General features: G+C 33.1%; 1 pseudogene; it reads left to right on the plus strand.

Moving 5' to 3' along the window:
- Positions 1 to 15551: 15551 nt before the first annotated feature.
- LOC123246020 lies at positions 15552 to 16280 on the plus strand (annotated as a pseudogene).
- Positions 16281 to 17727: the final 1447 nt, after the last annotated feature.

Here is a 17727-nt window from a genome sequence, read left to right on the forward strand (position 1 = left end):
GGATTCTAAGAAAGGATCTATTGGTTTTCCAGATTTGAAAAGGAGTTCATGACACAAAAAAGAGCAAAGAATCCCAACCATGGAAGTTTTGAATTATGCTATGGGTTTATTTAGAATGGGTGCTGTAGACTAGCCTTTTCAGTCTCAGCTAGCTTCTCAGGGCCTATAGTCTCACTTAGCTCTCACATTCAACAGTATATGTTCTATGCCTAAATACACTAAGTGGAATGATAGATCTAGTAGACTAAAAGAGTGATTTTATCTATCAAAAATATAGGCTCCACCCTATGAGCTGGCTGAACTTTTAGCTCCTTAATTTACAATTTAATTTTGTTTCATCTAGTGCTACTTATTAGCTCAGAAATTGGAATAAACAATATGCAGTAAATTAATTGCCCCATGGATATTATTTTTGATTGGAGCATTAAACTGGTGGAATCCAGTTCCCTTGCCTGCTGATTGTTAATGACTCATAATGTGTCATAATTCAATAATGATCATGGAAATAAATGTTTGTTTTATTTTTCATTTGCATATATAACAAAGTCTCAGCATCTCTCAACTACTATTGCTTGAAATGATACTATAGTTGACTAAAGTCACTGGAGAATGTGTGTCTTGCCTAGAAAGTGATGTGTATTGTTAATATTTCATCCCTTATAATTACTCAGAATGGTTTCAAAGAAAAAGAAAATTCCTTGGATTTTCTGACTTTCTCTTTTCAAATGCTTAGTTTGGGAGGAGAAAGCCTATATTTTGTAAATTAATTTGGCACACTTGTTCTGAGAGAATGACTCTAGTTTTTGAATTCACCTTATAACTTTTTTTCATTTATCGTGTGACTATTGAGAAAGGGTATGAGGAAACTTTGATTGAATCACAGAAATAGAGCTTTGCTCTCCCTTTGCACCATTGCAATATTACAGATTTTAAGATGAATTTTACTATTTCATAAAAGAATTGTTTTCACATAGAATGGGCAGTTAAAATATTATTTATGAATTTTGACTCACTAATCAGCTGCCATTTTATAATTTGAGATAGAATTCAAAAATAGCTTAGTTGGTAACTGGCAAGTCTTTTCCTATTCCACCTTATCATACTATTTTCTCTTTTCCTTCATCTCCCATCATTACTTGATCTCTTGTTCTCCATTTTTTCTGTCTCTGAAATAGATAATGTCTTTTCCAATAGTTCTGGTAACATACACTTCACTCATTAATGACAAAACACCTGTTTTAGAAGAAGATTCTACTGTTTTCTAAAACACAGAATAATTTTTCAGCTTAACTATGAACCAAACAATGCTTGAGAGTCTAATAATGTGATGATAATTGCTTTTCACATAGAAGCAATTCAATGTTTCCCATTCATTAACCTTCACAACAGTGCTGTCAGAGGAATAGGAAGTGGACCTGTGATTTCATTCTTATAAAACTATGAGATTAATTTTATTAATAGTAATGAAATAATAATGTTATAAGAATTAAATTCCCTCTACCAATGTAAATTGGTACCTTCCCTGCAAAATATTATCTTAATGAGTTGCTTATAGCATTGAGAAGTTAAATAACTTGTCAAGGGTCACATAGTATGTTTCAGATCTTCCTGGTTTTGAGATGATATGTCTGTCCACTTTAGTATGCTGCTTCTCTGAGAGAGAAACACTGAAAAGAGTACTATTTGCTATCTTCCAATGGTAGATGGGTAAAATGAGCCATTCACTTGAATAAATAATTTCTTCAATATCAAATGGCTCAACTCAAAACTCAGATGCTTTGACTATCACCAAAGTATCTTGACCTTGCATCTAACTACTTAGAAGTTTAAAATTGATTGCAGTAGAATTCCTTTCAAAGATATTTCATTATTACACGATTCAGATTTACAGTGTTAGATTATGTGCCTTCAAATTATAATTCTGCATTGATTTAGGAAAAAAAACTTCTTATGATACTATTCTCTTAAGATGATTATTAGATCTGTTAGCCTCTAACAAGAAGGTAGCAAATGATATTAGATTATAAGTATATAGTTTGTTAAATAATTAATGGATTTTTTTGGTTTGATTCAGTGTCACATTGGAAATCAACCAGACTATCAACTTTACTGTCTCACTTATATTATGTATATTTGAGTTGGAGAACTACAAAAATGATTCCTTCCTCACTCTATCACCTTCCTCTTTCTAGTAGACTGTGATATCCCTAAATAGCATGCCTTTGATTTGTCTGTGACTTCTGGGGAAAAATACCAACACAAGGGACTTAACTCTGCCTTTAAGTAAAAATTGAGAACAATTACATTAGATGGATATAGAGCTATCAATTCTTGATTCCACTCTTTCTAGTCCATCAGTGTTTGGCAAGATGAGAGTACAGTTCCACTGAATACCCAAATAACAGTTAATCATGATTTTTGGACACTTTCCCTTTCTGCTACTTCTGCTGCTGCTTCTTTTTTGGAAATAATAACTTGAAGCAGAACAATCAAATTGCATTTCAGACCACAAGAACCTCACAGAAACTCTGGGTGTGCTTATTTATTTCAATTGTTGGTTATTCCAAATCTTCCATAATCAGTCAACAAATGCTTTTTTGAGTGACTCTTATGTTCCAGGTATAATACTAATATAATACACTGGGAATATAAACAAAATTGATAATCCTTTCCCTCAAGAGAGGCAACAGGTAAATGAGGAATGAAGATAGATATTGTGATGGTAGAATTAGCATGACTTGGTGGCAGATAAGATATAAAGTATGAGAGAGGGAGAAGTGTTGAGAATCTTTTTGAGGTTTCCAATCTGAGGTGAATGAAAGGATGCTAAACTCTACAAAGAAAATAGGGAAGTCTCAAAGAAAGGAGGATTTAAGGGGGAGGGAAAATACTTAAAAACAAACAAATGTTTTAAATAAAACATGATTCTTGCCATCCAGGAATTTATAATCTGTTGGAAGAATCATATGATTTCATTAGAGGCTTTTGCTGACTTTCATTTTAGCTCATCAAAGTTACAAAGTGCTTCTCTTTATCTGAACATAGTACTTCATAGTCCTGAAGTTATAGACCTGCTGGGAACATCAGGGATCCACTGCTTTAGTAGTTACTGATGATTTAGCTATGTAATACTCATTAATAAATAATATACTGAAATCATCAGGTGCTGTGCTGATCTCTACCTTGCACTCCACTAAGAGGAGTAATTGGGAAAAGAGTCTAGCCTGACACTGTCAGGGATATATATATATATATATATATATATATATATATATATATATATATATATATATCTTTTGGGAAAATGGAGCTACTGAAAGCAATCATTGTGTTCTCAATCATTTGGCAAACTTACTTCTATTTTGTCCAGGAATATTTCACATACTGAAGCAAGCTTATGCCTATAGCCTTATTCTTTCCAGAGAGAATGTTTTTCCTACATCTTTTTTTCCACAGTCCATTATTTTTTCCCTTCTTTAATGACAATATGGCTTCTCTATTGCAAAGTAATTATTGATGAGCTTTGTACCTCATATAGATTCTTCAATTTCTTTCATATGTATTGATCGCATTTGTAATCCTCTAAAGGTCCTTTGGGAATGGTGAGACAATAGAAAATCAGATATTAATAATCTTAATTAATGCTTTAAGGGACAACTGAGAAGAGGCTTGAAGCTTCATCATTTAGGGAAAACATTTTTTGTTTTTTTCATTTATTTTATTTTGTTATTTTAATAACAAATTTCCAGATACACTTTCTGAAGTTATATAATCCAAATTATCTCTTTCCTCCCTCCAGAGATGGCAAGCAATTCAATCTGGGTTATACATTTCCATGTTATTCATTTTTGCAAGGGAATAATCTTATAAAACTCTCCTCCCCAAATAAACCCAAATAAACAAGTGATAAATTATATGTTTTCATCTGCATTCATACTCTAGCAGTTGTTACAGTTCTTTCTCTGGAGGTGGTTGGAATTCTTTTTCATAAGTCCCTCAGAATAGCCCTGGATCATTGTAGTGCTGTTAGTAGCAATGTCTATCACATTTGATCATATCACAATATTGCTGTTACTGTGTATAATGTTTTCATGGTTTGTTCTGCTTATTTCACTTTTCATCAGTTCATGAGGTCTTTCCAATTTTTTCTGAAATCATCTTGTTCATCATTCCCTTTAGCAGAATAGTATTCCATCACTATCATTTACAACAATTTGTTCAGCCATTCCCCTATTGAGGGATGTTGCTTTAGTTTCCAATTCTTTACCACCACAAAAAAAGAGCAACTATAGATATTTTTGTACAAACCATTCCTTTCCCATTTTTTATCTATTTGTAATGCAGACTTGGTAGTGGATCTGGGATTACTGGATCAAAGGGTATGCATTCTTCTATAGCGCTTTGGGTATAAAGAAAAACAAATTCTTGCATACCACTTTTCAGAAGCATGACTCATGAAATTTATTGCTCCTAGCTTTGTAATAAAATTAATTGAGAGTCCTGTCAATCTCATAATGTTGCCCCACATTGTGTATTTTAGAGAACATTTGCTAAACAAGTTGTTGCATATGATTATAATGGAATACTATTGCATCAAAAGAAATGATGAGTGAATTAACTTTAAAAAATGGAAAGACCTATGTGAAATTCTAAAAAGTGAAATGAGAAGAACCAAGAGAACATTATGTACAGCAACAGAAATATTGTTTGAAAAATAACGTGTATGTCCACCTCTAGAGAAAGAACTGATGAACAGAAACCAGAAGATATAGTTTTTTTTATTTTTTATTTTATTTTATTTTTTTGTTTCAATGATGCCTTTTCTAGTGCAGGGAAGTTGAGGAGGGAAGGAGATACCTGGGAACTTGAATGGAGCAAGCAAACAAATAAATGTAAAAAAAATATAGTTAAGCAAAAAAACTCCAAAAAACTGGAAAAAGAGGAAAGTCACCAGGGGCTTAATCCTGTGCTTATCAATGAACTTGATAAATGAGGCCTATATTTAAATGTAATTGAGGAAGAAAGCTATCCCCTCACCATCCAAAATCAACCAACCAAAAAAACCCCCAGTGTTTTAACTAGCATAATTGCAAATGAAGAAAGGGGGGTTGCACTGAAATATTAGAGTGTCTTTTTTTTTTAATTAATGAGAGTGGCATTTCTGAACATTTTTATTCTGAGGACCAAATTAAATCTAGGTAATTGAAAAAAAATTAGCACCTAATACATTCTAGGCTCTGTACTAAGTATTAGATATATAAATAAGATAGTCTTTACCCTCAAGGAGCTTCATGCTACTTGTGAGGCGGTGGGAGAGAACATATAAATGAGAAGTAGAAGTATAGGGGTGGTGCATGCAGTGGTCATTTGGAAATTTTGAGAAGTGGTGTAGAGGCTTGATTCCAGATTAGGTAAATTCAAAATTCATTTGTCAAAGCCCAGAGTCTGAATTAATGTATAGATGACCCTCATAATGATTTTGTATAGATAGGAAAAAGATATTTAGTAGGATAATAAACCAAAATGGATCTTTGAGAGTCATGTCATATTATCCTTATTTCTTTCTTATTTATGATAGGCACTGTTACTTTTTCATTATTCAAAGACTGATGCAAAAGTTTTAGGATAGTCCCAGGTGAGATAGAAGCTTTGTGTGAATTTTGTGATTTTTTTTGGCTACTTCCTTTTAGCAGTGAAGCAGGAGAAGATATTGGAGGTATTTCTTTTTGTAGTTTTTCTCTTACTTCATTTGAAGATCCCAGGGGGAAAATTGAGGTTATCAGTATCCTGGACTCACTTACAAATACCTTAGGGAAGAAAAGGAATAGTTATGGAAGTTATCCATTTGCTGGTTCTAATTGGATGAGAGTGGGGAAGGGGGAAGTATTCTATATTATTAGTGAATTCAAAATGCCTCTTACTATTAGTTCCTTTGAATTCAGCTGAGCAGTTTTCAAATTTCAAAGCATGAAGCAAATGGAACTTTGTGTGTGCTTATATTGATGTACAAGTATGTGTAAGTGTGTATTCCAATTTACCCTTCCTAATCTTATTTAGTTGATAAGGAGCTAAAACCTTTGATTACCTACTTTAGTCAATTTAAAGACTTCTTTTCTACTTATCTCTCTGCATTCACCATGCAGAAATTATGTGCATAAGAAAAGTGTCATTGGAAGTAGTGTTTGGTTCAAAAAAAACAAAACACTCAAGCCCTGGGCTTTGAAATCCTATAAAATTTTTCCTAACCTCAGTCAATCCAATGATCCTTGTGGATATGGGTCTTATGCTAAAATCTCTTTGTTTTCCTATGGTCATAAGCAGGAGAAGAGATTAAGAATAGAGTTGTGTATATGCAAGGTGATTTTTATATTAAAATATTAGGGAAGTTTTGGATGCTTAGAATTTTTTCCTATTTCACCTTTGACTGTAACAATATAAATAACACCCTCAACTATCCCATGGGTATTGACACTTTTAGAGTTATGAAAATTACTAACTTTTCCAAAGCCTTATATGAGAAATTTGAGAATTCTGTGGGTATTTATATGAAAGAATAAATATTGCTAGTATTCTGTTTAATATGTATATTGTCTTTTTTCTTTTATTTTCCTCAATTGTATGTAAAATCAACATTCACATTCATTTGAGTTAGAAATCCTCTCCCTCCATTACCTCCTCCATCCTTGATAAGGAAATTGCTACCTATTATATATATCCAGTCATGTAAAACATATTTGAATATTAATCATATTACAAAAAATATAAACAAAAGCTCCAAGAAAGATGAAGTAGTTTTCGCTTATATTTTTTGTAATATGATTTTATCACTTCTTTTTCTGAAGCTGGATTGCATTTTTTTTATCATAAATCCTTCAGAATTGTTTTGGTTCATTGTATTACTGAGAATAGTTAAGTCATTCACAATTGATCATTGTACAATATTGCTATTATCATGTATGTTATTTTCCTGATTCTACTCATTTCATTTTGCATTAGTTCATGTAAGGCTTCCCAGATTTTTTTAACCCATTCCCTTCATCATTTCTTACAGCACAAAACCATTTTATTGCAGTCATTCCTCAATTGATGAGAATCCTCTCAATGACCAATTCTTTGCCACCACAAAAAAGCTGTTATATAAATATTTGTATATAAAGATCCTTTTCCTTTTTCTTTGCTTTCTTTGGGACACAGACATAGTAATGGTATTTTTGGGTCAAAGGGTATGCACAATTTTAAAGATTTTTGGTTGTAATTCCATATTGTGCAACTTTACTAACAGTATGTTAGTGCCCTAGTTTTTACATATTCCCATCAACATTTGTCATTTTCCTCTTCTGTTTGAGGTGATACCTAAAAGATATTTTAACTTGCTTTCTCTAATCAATAGTAATTTAGAGCATTTTTGTTCTTATGACTTTAGATAGCTTTGATCTCTTCATATGAAAGCTGCTTGTTCATCTCCTTTGACCATTTGCTATTTACCAATTAGGGAATTTTATACACACACACACACACACACACACACACATTCATATGAATTTGACTCAGTTCTCTGTGTACTTGAGAAATGAGTTCTGAATCAGAGAAATTTGCTGTAACTCATCCAATCTCCCTGATTTTTTTCCTTTTTTTCTAACCCTCACCATCCATCTTAGAATCAATATTGTGTATTGGTTCCAAAGAAGAAGAGTGGTAAGGGATATGCAATGGGGGTTAAATGACTTCCTCAGGTTCACACAGCTAGGAAGTATCTAGAGCTAGATTTGAACACAGGTTCTCCCTTCCCTAGGAGGGAGACCTTACTCTCAATGCATTGAATCACCTAGCTGCCCCCTCCTGGTTTCCTTCTAATCTTGGCAGTATTGATTTTGTTTGTACAACCCCTTTTTAACTTAATGTAATAAAAATTATCCATTTTATAACTGGTAATTCTTTCTCTTGTTTGGTCATATATTCTTCCTTTATCCATAGATCTGATGGGTAGAAATTTCAATGCTTCCCTAATTTACTTGTATTATAATCTTTTTTCTAAATCTTACTCATTTTGACCTTATGGTGAGATACAATGAGAGAATAGGTTTATATCTAATTTTTGCCAGACTGCTTTCAAGTTTTCTCAGCAATTTTTTTAGTGAGTTCTTGCCCCCAAAGCTTGGGTCTTAGGGTTTAACTACTATGCTCTTTTACTACTTTGTATTGTATACTTAATCAATTACACTGATCTACCACTCTTAGCCAGTATTGGATTGTTTTGATAATTATTGTTATCATCCCATCATTCAGTCACATCCAACTCTTTGACTATAGTATGACAGACCTTTTCATCCTCCATTATCTCCCAAAGTTTGTCCATTCTTACTGTTCATTGCTTCTGTGACACTATATTTCCATCTCATCCTCTGTCATTCCCATTTCCTTTTGCCTTTAATCTTTTCCAAATTCAGGGTCTTTTCAAATGAGTCTTCTCATCTCATTATATGGCCAACATATTTAAATTTTAGCTTTAAAATATTTTACCTTCTGGTGAATATTCTGAATTAATTTCTTTAATTATAGGCTTATTTGATCTCCTTGCTATCCAAAGCTTTGGAATATTAATTTCAATTTCATTAATCTCTCTTTTAATTTTCAGGATTTTAATTTGTTGTTTTAGTTTAGGTTTTTATTTTTTCTAATTTTTTAAAATTTTAGTTGCATTCTCAATTAATTGATCTAAATTTTCTCTATTTTATTGAGGTAACCATGTAAAGATATGAATTTTTGCCTACATACTGTTTTTGCTACATCTAATAAATTTTGATATATTATCTTGTGATTCTCTTTAATGATATATTTTGGTTTCTATGATCTGAGCTTCAAGCATTGCCCCACACCATCATCTTTTCCTCCACCAGCCCTTCCTTTTCTCTTGTGAGATGAGCAAAAGGAAGGGCTGGTGGAGGAAAAGATAATTTTCCTTATTGTACCTCTCCCTTGGAACAACTAGTTGGCACAGTGGACAGAGCCCTGGATTTGGCATCAAGAAGACTTGTCTACATGAGTTCAAATCTGGCTTTAGACATTCACTGGCTGTGTGACAGTGGTGATGGTAAATCATTTAATTAATTTTGCCTTAGTTCCTACTCAATAAAATGAGTTGGAGAAGGAAATGACTGTCTAATCTAAAAGCTTTGCCAAGAAAATTCCAAATAAAGTAGTGGAGAGTTGGACATACCTGACACTATTGAACAATAAAACCTTTCCATTCCCTCTTCAACCAGTGGATATATCCCTCCTCACCTCTTAATTTTATTTTTTAAATATTCTCATCAACTTCTATTAACTTTTTAAACTTCCTCTGCCCAAGTATGCTCCTTATTGCCCTAATAATGATAAAGTTATTAGGAATTATTTTAGCACTTTCCCATATAGGAATGTAAATGGTTTAATTTTATTGAATCCCTTAAGATTTCTATTTCATGTTTACCTTTTTATGCTTCACTTGAGTCATATTTGAAAGTCAAAATTTTATTTAGCTTCTTTCTTCAGGAATGCTTCAAACTCCTCTATTTCATTAAATATTCATTTATCCTTGAGGGATTTTACTCAGTTTTTCTGGGTAACTATTCTTGGTTGCAATCCTAGCTTCTCAGTCTGATGGAATATCATATTTCAAGGCTTCTAATCCTTTAATGGGAAGATGCTAAATCTTGTGTGCTCCTAACTGAGGCTCCATGATATTTGAATTGTTTCTTTTTGACTGCTTGCAATATTTTCTCCTTGCCCTAGGATCTCTATGATTTGTATATAATATTCCTGAGAGTTTTCGTTTTGGGATCTCTTTCAGGAAGTGATTGGTGTAGTCTTTTAATTTACATTTTACCCTCTGGTCCTAGGATTTTAGAACAATTTTCTTTGACAGCTTCCTGAAATATGATATCTACATTCATTTTTTTTTTTTTGTTAATGGCTTTCAGGTAGGTCTTAAATTATCTCTCCTGGATCCAGATTATTTCCCCAATGAGATAGTTCACATTTTCTTCTATTTTTTTCTTTTGATTTTGTTTTATTGTTTCTTGATGCCTCATGGAGTCATTAGCTTCCAATTGCCCAGTTTTAATTTTTTTAAATTATTTTCTTCAGTGAGCATTTGTACCTTCTTTTCAATCTGGCTAGTTCTACTTTTTAAAAAAGATTCTTTTCTTCAGTGAAATTTTGTAACTCTTTTTTTCTATTTGGCCAGTTCTGCTTTTTAAAAGAGTTCTTATCTTCTGTGGCTTTTTGTTCCTCTTTTATAAATTCTGTTTTTTTAAAGTGATTATTTTCTTCATTATTTTTGTGCCTTTTTTAATAGAGTCATTGACTTTCTTCTCATAATTTTCTTGTATCACTCTCATTTCTTTTTGAATTTTCCCTCTAGATGTCTTATTTTATTTATAAATGCCTTTTTGAATTCTTCAATGACTTCTTTTGGGGGCTTATTTTCAATTCTTATTTTTCTTGGAGGCTATGAATGCACATAGCAGTTTTGACTTCATTGTCTTTTGAGTTTGTATCCTGACCTTTCCTGTCATCATGACCTTCTATGGTCAAGTTCTTTTTTGTTATTTGCCCATTTTCCCAGCCAATTTCTTAACTTTTAACTTCATCTTAAGGCTGAGCTCTGTTCCTATTTGAGGGAAGTCCAACCAAGTTTCTGCATTTTTATTGTGCTACTGTTTTCAGAACTAGTTCTTGGGGTTTGTATATTTTTGGTTCTATCAAGATAGAACGATCTAAAAGATATGTAGTTATTGTGCTCCTGGTCTGTGACAAAACATTAGCAACTTGTCTATACTCTGCAGTTATGACTAAGATCTCTATTTCCTTGTAGCTGCAAGTGCTATCATTCCTCATCCTTCTAGAAATATGACCCAGGCCCCTATTCTCCTGAAGCCAGTTTGCAATAGGAATGTAACTAGGAATTGAGCATGAGGAATACAACAGGGTCCTGTACATAATGTCAGCAAGGGTCCCTTGTTTTCTCCTTCTGATCAGTTGTCCCACCCCCTTATTGTTTGTAGACTGAGAGTTCTCAAACCTTCTTCTCCCACTGATGTAGGCACCTCCAATGCTTGCTGCTCATTTACCATAGGCAATCTGCACTGCACTGCAACATACTCAAAGCCTGACTACAACTCAGGTGAAATAACCCTTTCCTCCCGACCTATTTGGGCTGGAAAAATTTTTCACTCTAATTTTGTTCATTCTGTGACTATAGAGTTTGATTTGATGCATTATTTTAATACTGTTTGGAATAGAATTTGGGAGAGTTCAGAAAAGCTTATGTCTTTACTCCACCAACTGAGTTCATAGTGTAAATTTCACTTTTAAATTATACAGAGTCCTCAATCAATCTGTGCATCTGATGAATGAACCAAGTAGTAAAAAAAAGCAAAAGTTTGTTCCAACACCAGGTAATATTTCTTTCCTCTGAAGAACAACAGCCCTGGCACTAAAGTAGGAAAGAGAAGCTTTTTATTCCCCAAATAGGCTTTTTATTTGAAGGAGGAGCACTGAGCCTGGTGACATGCATCACATGCTAAAAGACTATTGTATACTTTCTACATGGAGTGAAGGTACTATGAGATATAGGAGGGGGAATAATTTAGAACTACATGGCAAAAATTTTAGTGTATTTGATGGCACCCCTGCATTCCCCAAACCCACTTTTTCCAACCTTCTTTTTGATTCTTGTTTGAAGCAAAACCAGTGATGCTATCCACTAAATAGATTATACTCTTCTCTGAGTAGTCAGAAGAATGAGATTTTATATTTAGATCAGGCAGTAGGTTGTGTTGAGAAAATATAATTCTTGCCTGAGTTTACAATACTTTTGGGAAGAGAAGACTTACATAAAGGGCAATTAATGATCAAGAGTCACTATTATCCAGCACCAAAATATATGGTACAGAAAACAAATACTATTTGCAGTTTGATTAGTATTGATTACAATTTGTATAAATCATTCAATTAATGATCATTTGCTAAGCACTTACTGCATTTCAGGGATATTGGGTATACATACTTAATGGTAATAAAAGCTGGAGAAAATCATGAAACTGTGCAATGCTTTTACCCTTACTGAATTCTCATATAAACTTCTGGCTAACATTTACCCACTATATTTGCAAAGCCCCATCCAAATTGTGTCATGACTCATTTCCCCTGACTAGTAAAACTTTTTTTTAGGTTTATGGTGCTGCACACTCAGGAATATAAAGTTTCACATATAATTCCTACAAACAGATTCTATGGATCATTTCTTCCCTCATGGTAATTTGGAAATAAAATCAGTTATATGCTTTTGTCAATGTGAGTATTACTACTACTAGTAGTTTAGGTAGAAATTTTTTGAAGATTTCTCGGCCTAAAAATTCACCATCCTATGACCAACTTCTGTCCCTCTCATCTTAGTTAAGTTTGTCATCAGATGACAGATAATTGAACTCAACTCCATTAGCATGACATAACAACTCGGTCACTTGTATGATATGACAAGGAACTTGAGTAGGACTTTAATAGAGGATACAAATAAATAAATGTAGTAATTAATATAAAATAAATTTTATGTGCCCTTTAGCTCCCAGAAAGTCTTGTTTCTCTTCTTTATTAGGCTTTATACTTCTTTTAAATGCTAGAAAAAGTTAGAGTACATTTCATCTCCTATAGGAACTCACAGTGTAGGAACTTAGTCCACAAATTACAGATCATAATCTGTTTGTGAGGGCAAAAGGGAAGGGAAAACATTTATATAGGACTTGCTATTGGCCAGGCACTATGCTAAGTGCTTTTCTTAATACTATTTCATTTGATCCTCAAAATAACCCTGTGAGATAGGTAGCAGAAAACTGCTATTCCCATTTTACATCTCAGAAAACTAAAGCAAACAGAAGCTAAGTGGCTTTTTTGGGGTCACTCAGCTAGTAAATGCTTGAAATCAGATTTGAACTCTTCCTGACTTTAGGGCTAGCACACTATCCACTGTACCACCTAGCTACCTGAGACTTAATAAATGAGCCTGTGGCTACTGAGTAACTTGTCCTAGGTTATATAGCTAGGTTTGTACAGTGTTTTAAATCTTGGTTGATCCTCATAAAAACTCCCTGAAGTAAGTACTATATTTTCCAGATAAGGAAACTGAAGCTGAAAAAATTTATATGATTTACATAGAATCATATAGATTTTAAGTGTCTATGGCAGGATTTGGTTTCAGATCTTCCCCATTCATAGGCTATTTCTCTACCATTATGTCCTACCTGCCCTGGATAAAATCAAATTGGTGACTTTTTTTCTTCCACATTCATTTTTTAGGTGATGGAAATGATCATCTTTAAGGCTGAAAATATTCTTTCTTATTTATCAAATTCTTATTAAAAAGTAGATTAATTCGTTTCTTAACTTATTAAGAGAGTGAGTTCAAATAAGATTACCACTTTATGAATGATATTCAGAGATATTGACACTAGCCTTAAATGAAGTAGTAACTGCAAAGCACTTAGCATAGGGATAGGTGCATGGTATTATGTAATTGTTAGATATCATTATTTTTTCAAACTCTTACCTTCCACCTTATGGTTAATACTGTGTATTTGTACCAAGGCAGAAGAGTGGTAAGGGTTAGGCAATGGAGTTTAAGTGACTTTCTCAGGGTCACATAGCTAGGAAGTTTCTGAGGTCAGATTTGAACCTAGGACCTCCAGTCTCTAGGACTGGTTCTGGATCCACTGAGCTGTCCAGTTGCCCCCATAGTTATCAGTAATTTTAATAAAAATAAAAACAACCCAAGATCACATAGCTATTGAATTGGTACAATCAAGGCTTAAGCATCGTCTTTTTGGCTTCAAGTCTTATATTTATTCCACTACATCACACTTCTTCAAAATTTTGACTGTAACATCTTAGAATAAGTTGACCTATAGGGGGGATAAAAGTCTATTAAAAACCTGTTTTATTCCAAGGTAGAATAAATTTGGGGAAATTTATGGCAAAAAGAATTTTGACATTTGGAATAAGATTTGAGAAGTGATGAACAGGATCTAGACATGACTTGCTTGTAAATTACTCATAAAGAATCCTTTTATAGAAGTTGTTTCCTGAGCTGTGTGCATGGAAGGAAGTTTATAGTTTACATTCTAATGCCACTTTCCTTCATTCTCTCTATTTATGGATCAAAGAATCATAGAATGAGAATGAATTAGCAATCATCTAATCCAACTGTCTTGCTTCATTAGATGAGAAAGTTCGGGCTAAATGAAATCAAGTAGTTTGCTGAAGGTCAGAACTGTCAATGGCAGAACCAAGATGTGACCTCGAGTATTGTCAACTTGCAACCATCTCTTATTTGACTGCATCCAACTTTATAATACTCACTGCCCCTAAATAATTGTCCCAGCTCTATTTTATTTTGTATTAGATGAACATAGCTATGGCCTTATTAAAAAATTTTGTTGAAATAAGGGAGTGAATTACCAGAGATAACTAGGGGTGTGGCTCTCCAAGGGAACCAAGATAACCAGTTGGTAGAGTGATGAATTAAAGAATTAGTCATTTCAGTGAAAAAGAAAAATAGTTTGGAAGCCAAGCAATTATATGTAGTCATTATGAGCAAACTTGGTCCTTGAAAAGAGATGAGGGGGTGAATATTCTTCCTTTTGTTGAAGAGTTGAGTGGCTATGGTTTCAGAGTATTGCATGAAGTGTCTGATACGATCATTCTGACAGCTGTTTTTGCTTAGGTCTTTTTCTTAGTTTTGAAAAAGAAATTAACCAACTATGTATTAGTGGGGCAGTATATCTCAAAACTATTGTGGTGAAAAATAACATAAAATTTTTTACTTAAAAAACCATTACATAAAAAAATAACAATGCAGATTAAAGAAACACATGTGGAAGAAAGATAGACCTTAATGACATGAGTATTGGAAATATCCTTAAAAAACAATCCCCCCAAGATCCTTAATGAATAATAATCACTTATTAAGCAATTATTTTTTATGGATAGTCATTGGATAATGTGTGGAATTATAGGGCAATAAAATGGTGTAACTTGTAGGAATTGTGGTCCTGATTTGATTACTCTTTCCAGAAGATGAGGTAGAAAGGGTGATAAGTTTGATAACATGGCAGGAAAATGCCTGGGGTATAGAGTAGTGGTGGTTGTTTCATTCTTTGTACTTTATGTCCATTTCTTATCACAATGTTTGGCATATATAAATTGTTGTTGTTTAGATGGCTAGGTATAATGACTTCTCATCAATCTTAGATGCTATAAAGCTATTCCAATGGGATTTTGTTCATATTTCTGGAATAAAGACAAAAATACACAAAACATTAAGTAATAACAGTTCAAGTTATTGTATTATATTGTATAATAAGTAAAAAGAGTTCAAGCAGTTGTTTAATCAAATTGACTAATCATTTCAGAAAAATATCTTGATTAAATAGCCTCAGGTCAAGTGATTGTTATCATTTTCTAATATGGCAACAAAGGTGAATTTTAAGATTCTTGACATTTAAAGCCAGTATTAGATGGACCAAATAGTCACGAATATTATAAATGCATACATTACTTTAAGAAAATATAGTGGTGGTTTTTGTGGTGGTGGCAGGATTGTGAATGGGAACAAGGACTGGGGAAGAAGTGAGAGAGGACAGAAGCTACGCATGCTAGCCCCTGATGTTGCTCTCATTTGCCTTCAGCTTTGGGCAGCAGTACTCCTTGGCAGCATTGATGGCTGAATTCTTTCAGATTCTTATTGTTAGGCTCAATATACTTTCTGTATAACTGTATAAGTGATTCTCCTATCACAGTTATGAAAGGTGATGATATTCTAGAAGTTTTTTTGATTATACATCCAAGTATGAAAATATAAATATGGTGGTATCCTGGGAAAGTTTAATATTATCCATGATGCTGTTGGGTTCAGAAACACTTTGACAAGCAAGACCTACACCATAAAATACTATGAAGTTTTCCAACTTAGAAACTACACATTTCTCCATCTCTGACCTGAAATGAATACACCATTATGGTGTAATCAGGGAAATGAATATTTTTAAGGCATTGATGATATTCACTGAAAAGAAAATAGGACTTTGGTCCTGATAATAACAGTATAAGGAAAATATTTAACCAAATGGCAAATGGATAAAAGATAATAAACAGATATTTATTATGAGATGTGAATTGTTTATGCCAGTCTAGAACAGGAATCAGCAATATGGTTAAAATTTTATGACTGTTCTATATTTGTGTGAAGTACATATAAGAAATTGGCTGGGGGCAGCTGGGTAGCTCAGTGGATTGAGAGCCGGGCCTAGAGATGGGAGGTCCTAAGTTCAAATCTGACCTCAGAAACTTCCCAGTTGTGTGACCCTAGGCAAGTCACTTGACCCTCATTGCCTATCCTTACCACTCTTCTGTCTTGGAGCCAATACAGATTATTGACTCCAAAATGGAAGGTAAGAGTTAAAAAAAAGAAATTGGCTGAACTTGGGGCCAATTTTAAGAAAATAGAAAAGAACGCTATTATAATATTTTTCTACAGTGGAGAACCTGTGTGCATGGGAAATGAAACCTCAATTTTTGGACCTGTAAGAAATAAAACTCTTCCTACAGCTAAAAGGAGGTGTATTATCTATTTAAATCTCATTTATCAACTAAAGAATTTTTTTGTCAAGAAAATTTTTGATGCAGTGACTATCCACAGGCAATTTTGTTTTGTAATTTTGAATATTGGTTGTTACATATAAAGTCCCCCTTGATAACAATAATATATGAAGAAATTCCTGTACCAAACCAAACACTTATTTCTAAAACATTGGAAGTTTGAGGGACAAAATGTCAATGTTGCCTTCTTGGGTATTCAGGGCATCATTTGGTCTTATTATGGATCATTCAGGAACCTTATGACTATTCTCCTTTCATAGGTTTTTAATGGGGAAAGAAGGCGAAACTCAAATCAACAAATCATTTTACCTGTTAACATCTCTTGGGAGCTGGGTGGAAAGAGGTCAATAAAGTATTGTATTGGCAAAAGTTAGCCTCTTGGATTATCTGGATTTCAAGGCTACATTAACATGGAAGAAGAATCACAGTATGTAAGGCAAATATTATACAGACTATGTTATGGTGGTGCCTTGTACTTAATAATGTATTTAATAAATATTTGAATTGAGTTATATATAACAACTACAGTGCAAAGGTTACATGTTTTATTCTATATACCATTTAAACCTTTAAATATTCTTCTGTGTTGTAATAATTTTAGAGTATTTTGAATCTAGGCATGATATCCTGAATGAGTTCTCATTTTGGGGGAATTTCTAAGACTTTATGAAAAAAAAACAAAACCTCCCATACAAAAAAGATAATCTGATATGTGCATGGGGAAATCTGAAAATTATAAAACTAAAGAAAAGGATTAGAATGATTATACTCTTTAAATAAAAAATTTTGTCTGTTGAACCTCTTTATATGCATTAAGGAAGCTTAAAATTTAAAGCATATGTACATACACAAATATATACATAACACTTTGATCAATCCTTTTTAAAAATAAAATAATGTCTTAGACACAACTTTTAAGAACATATCTATTGCTTAAAGTGAGACATATCTATGTTAGTTACATAATTTAACAAAATCCTTTGTGTATTGTGGATGTAAAAAAATAGATGAATTCACATCCCATATTTTATGTAA

The sequence above is a fragment of the Gracilinanus agilis genome, chromosome 4 (genome assembly GCF_016433145.1).
Source record: "Gracilinanus agilis isolate LMUSP501 chromosome 4, AgileGrace, whole genome shotgun sequence".
Lineage (NCBI taxonomy): Eukaryota > Metazoa > Chordata > Mammalia > Didelphimorphia > Didelphidae > Gracilinanus > Gracilinanus agilis.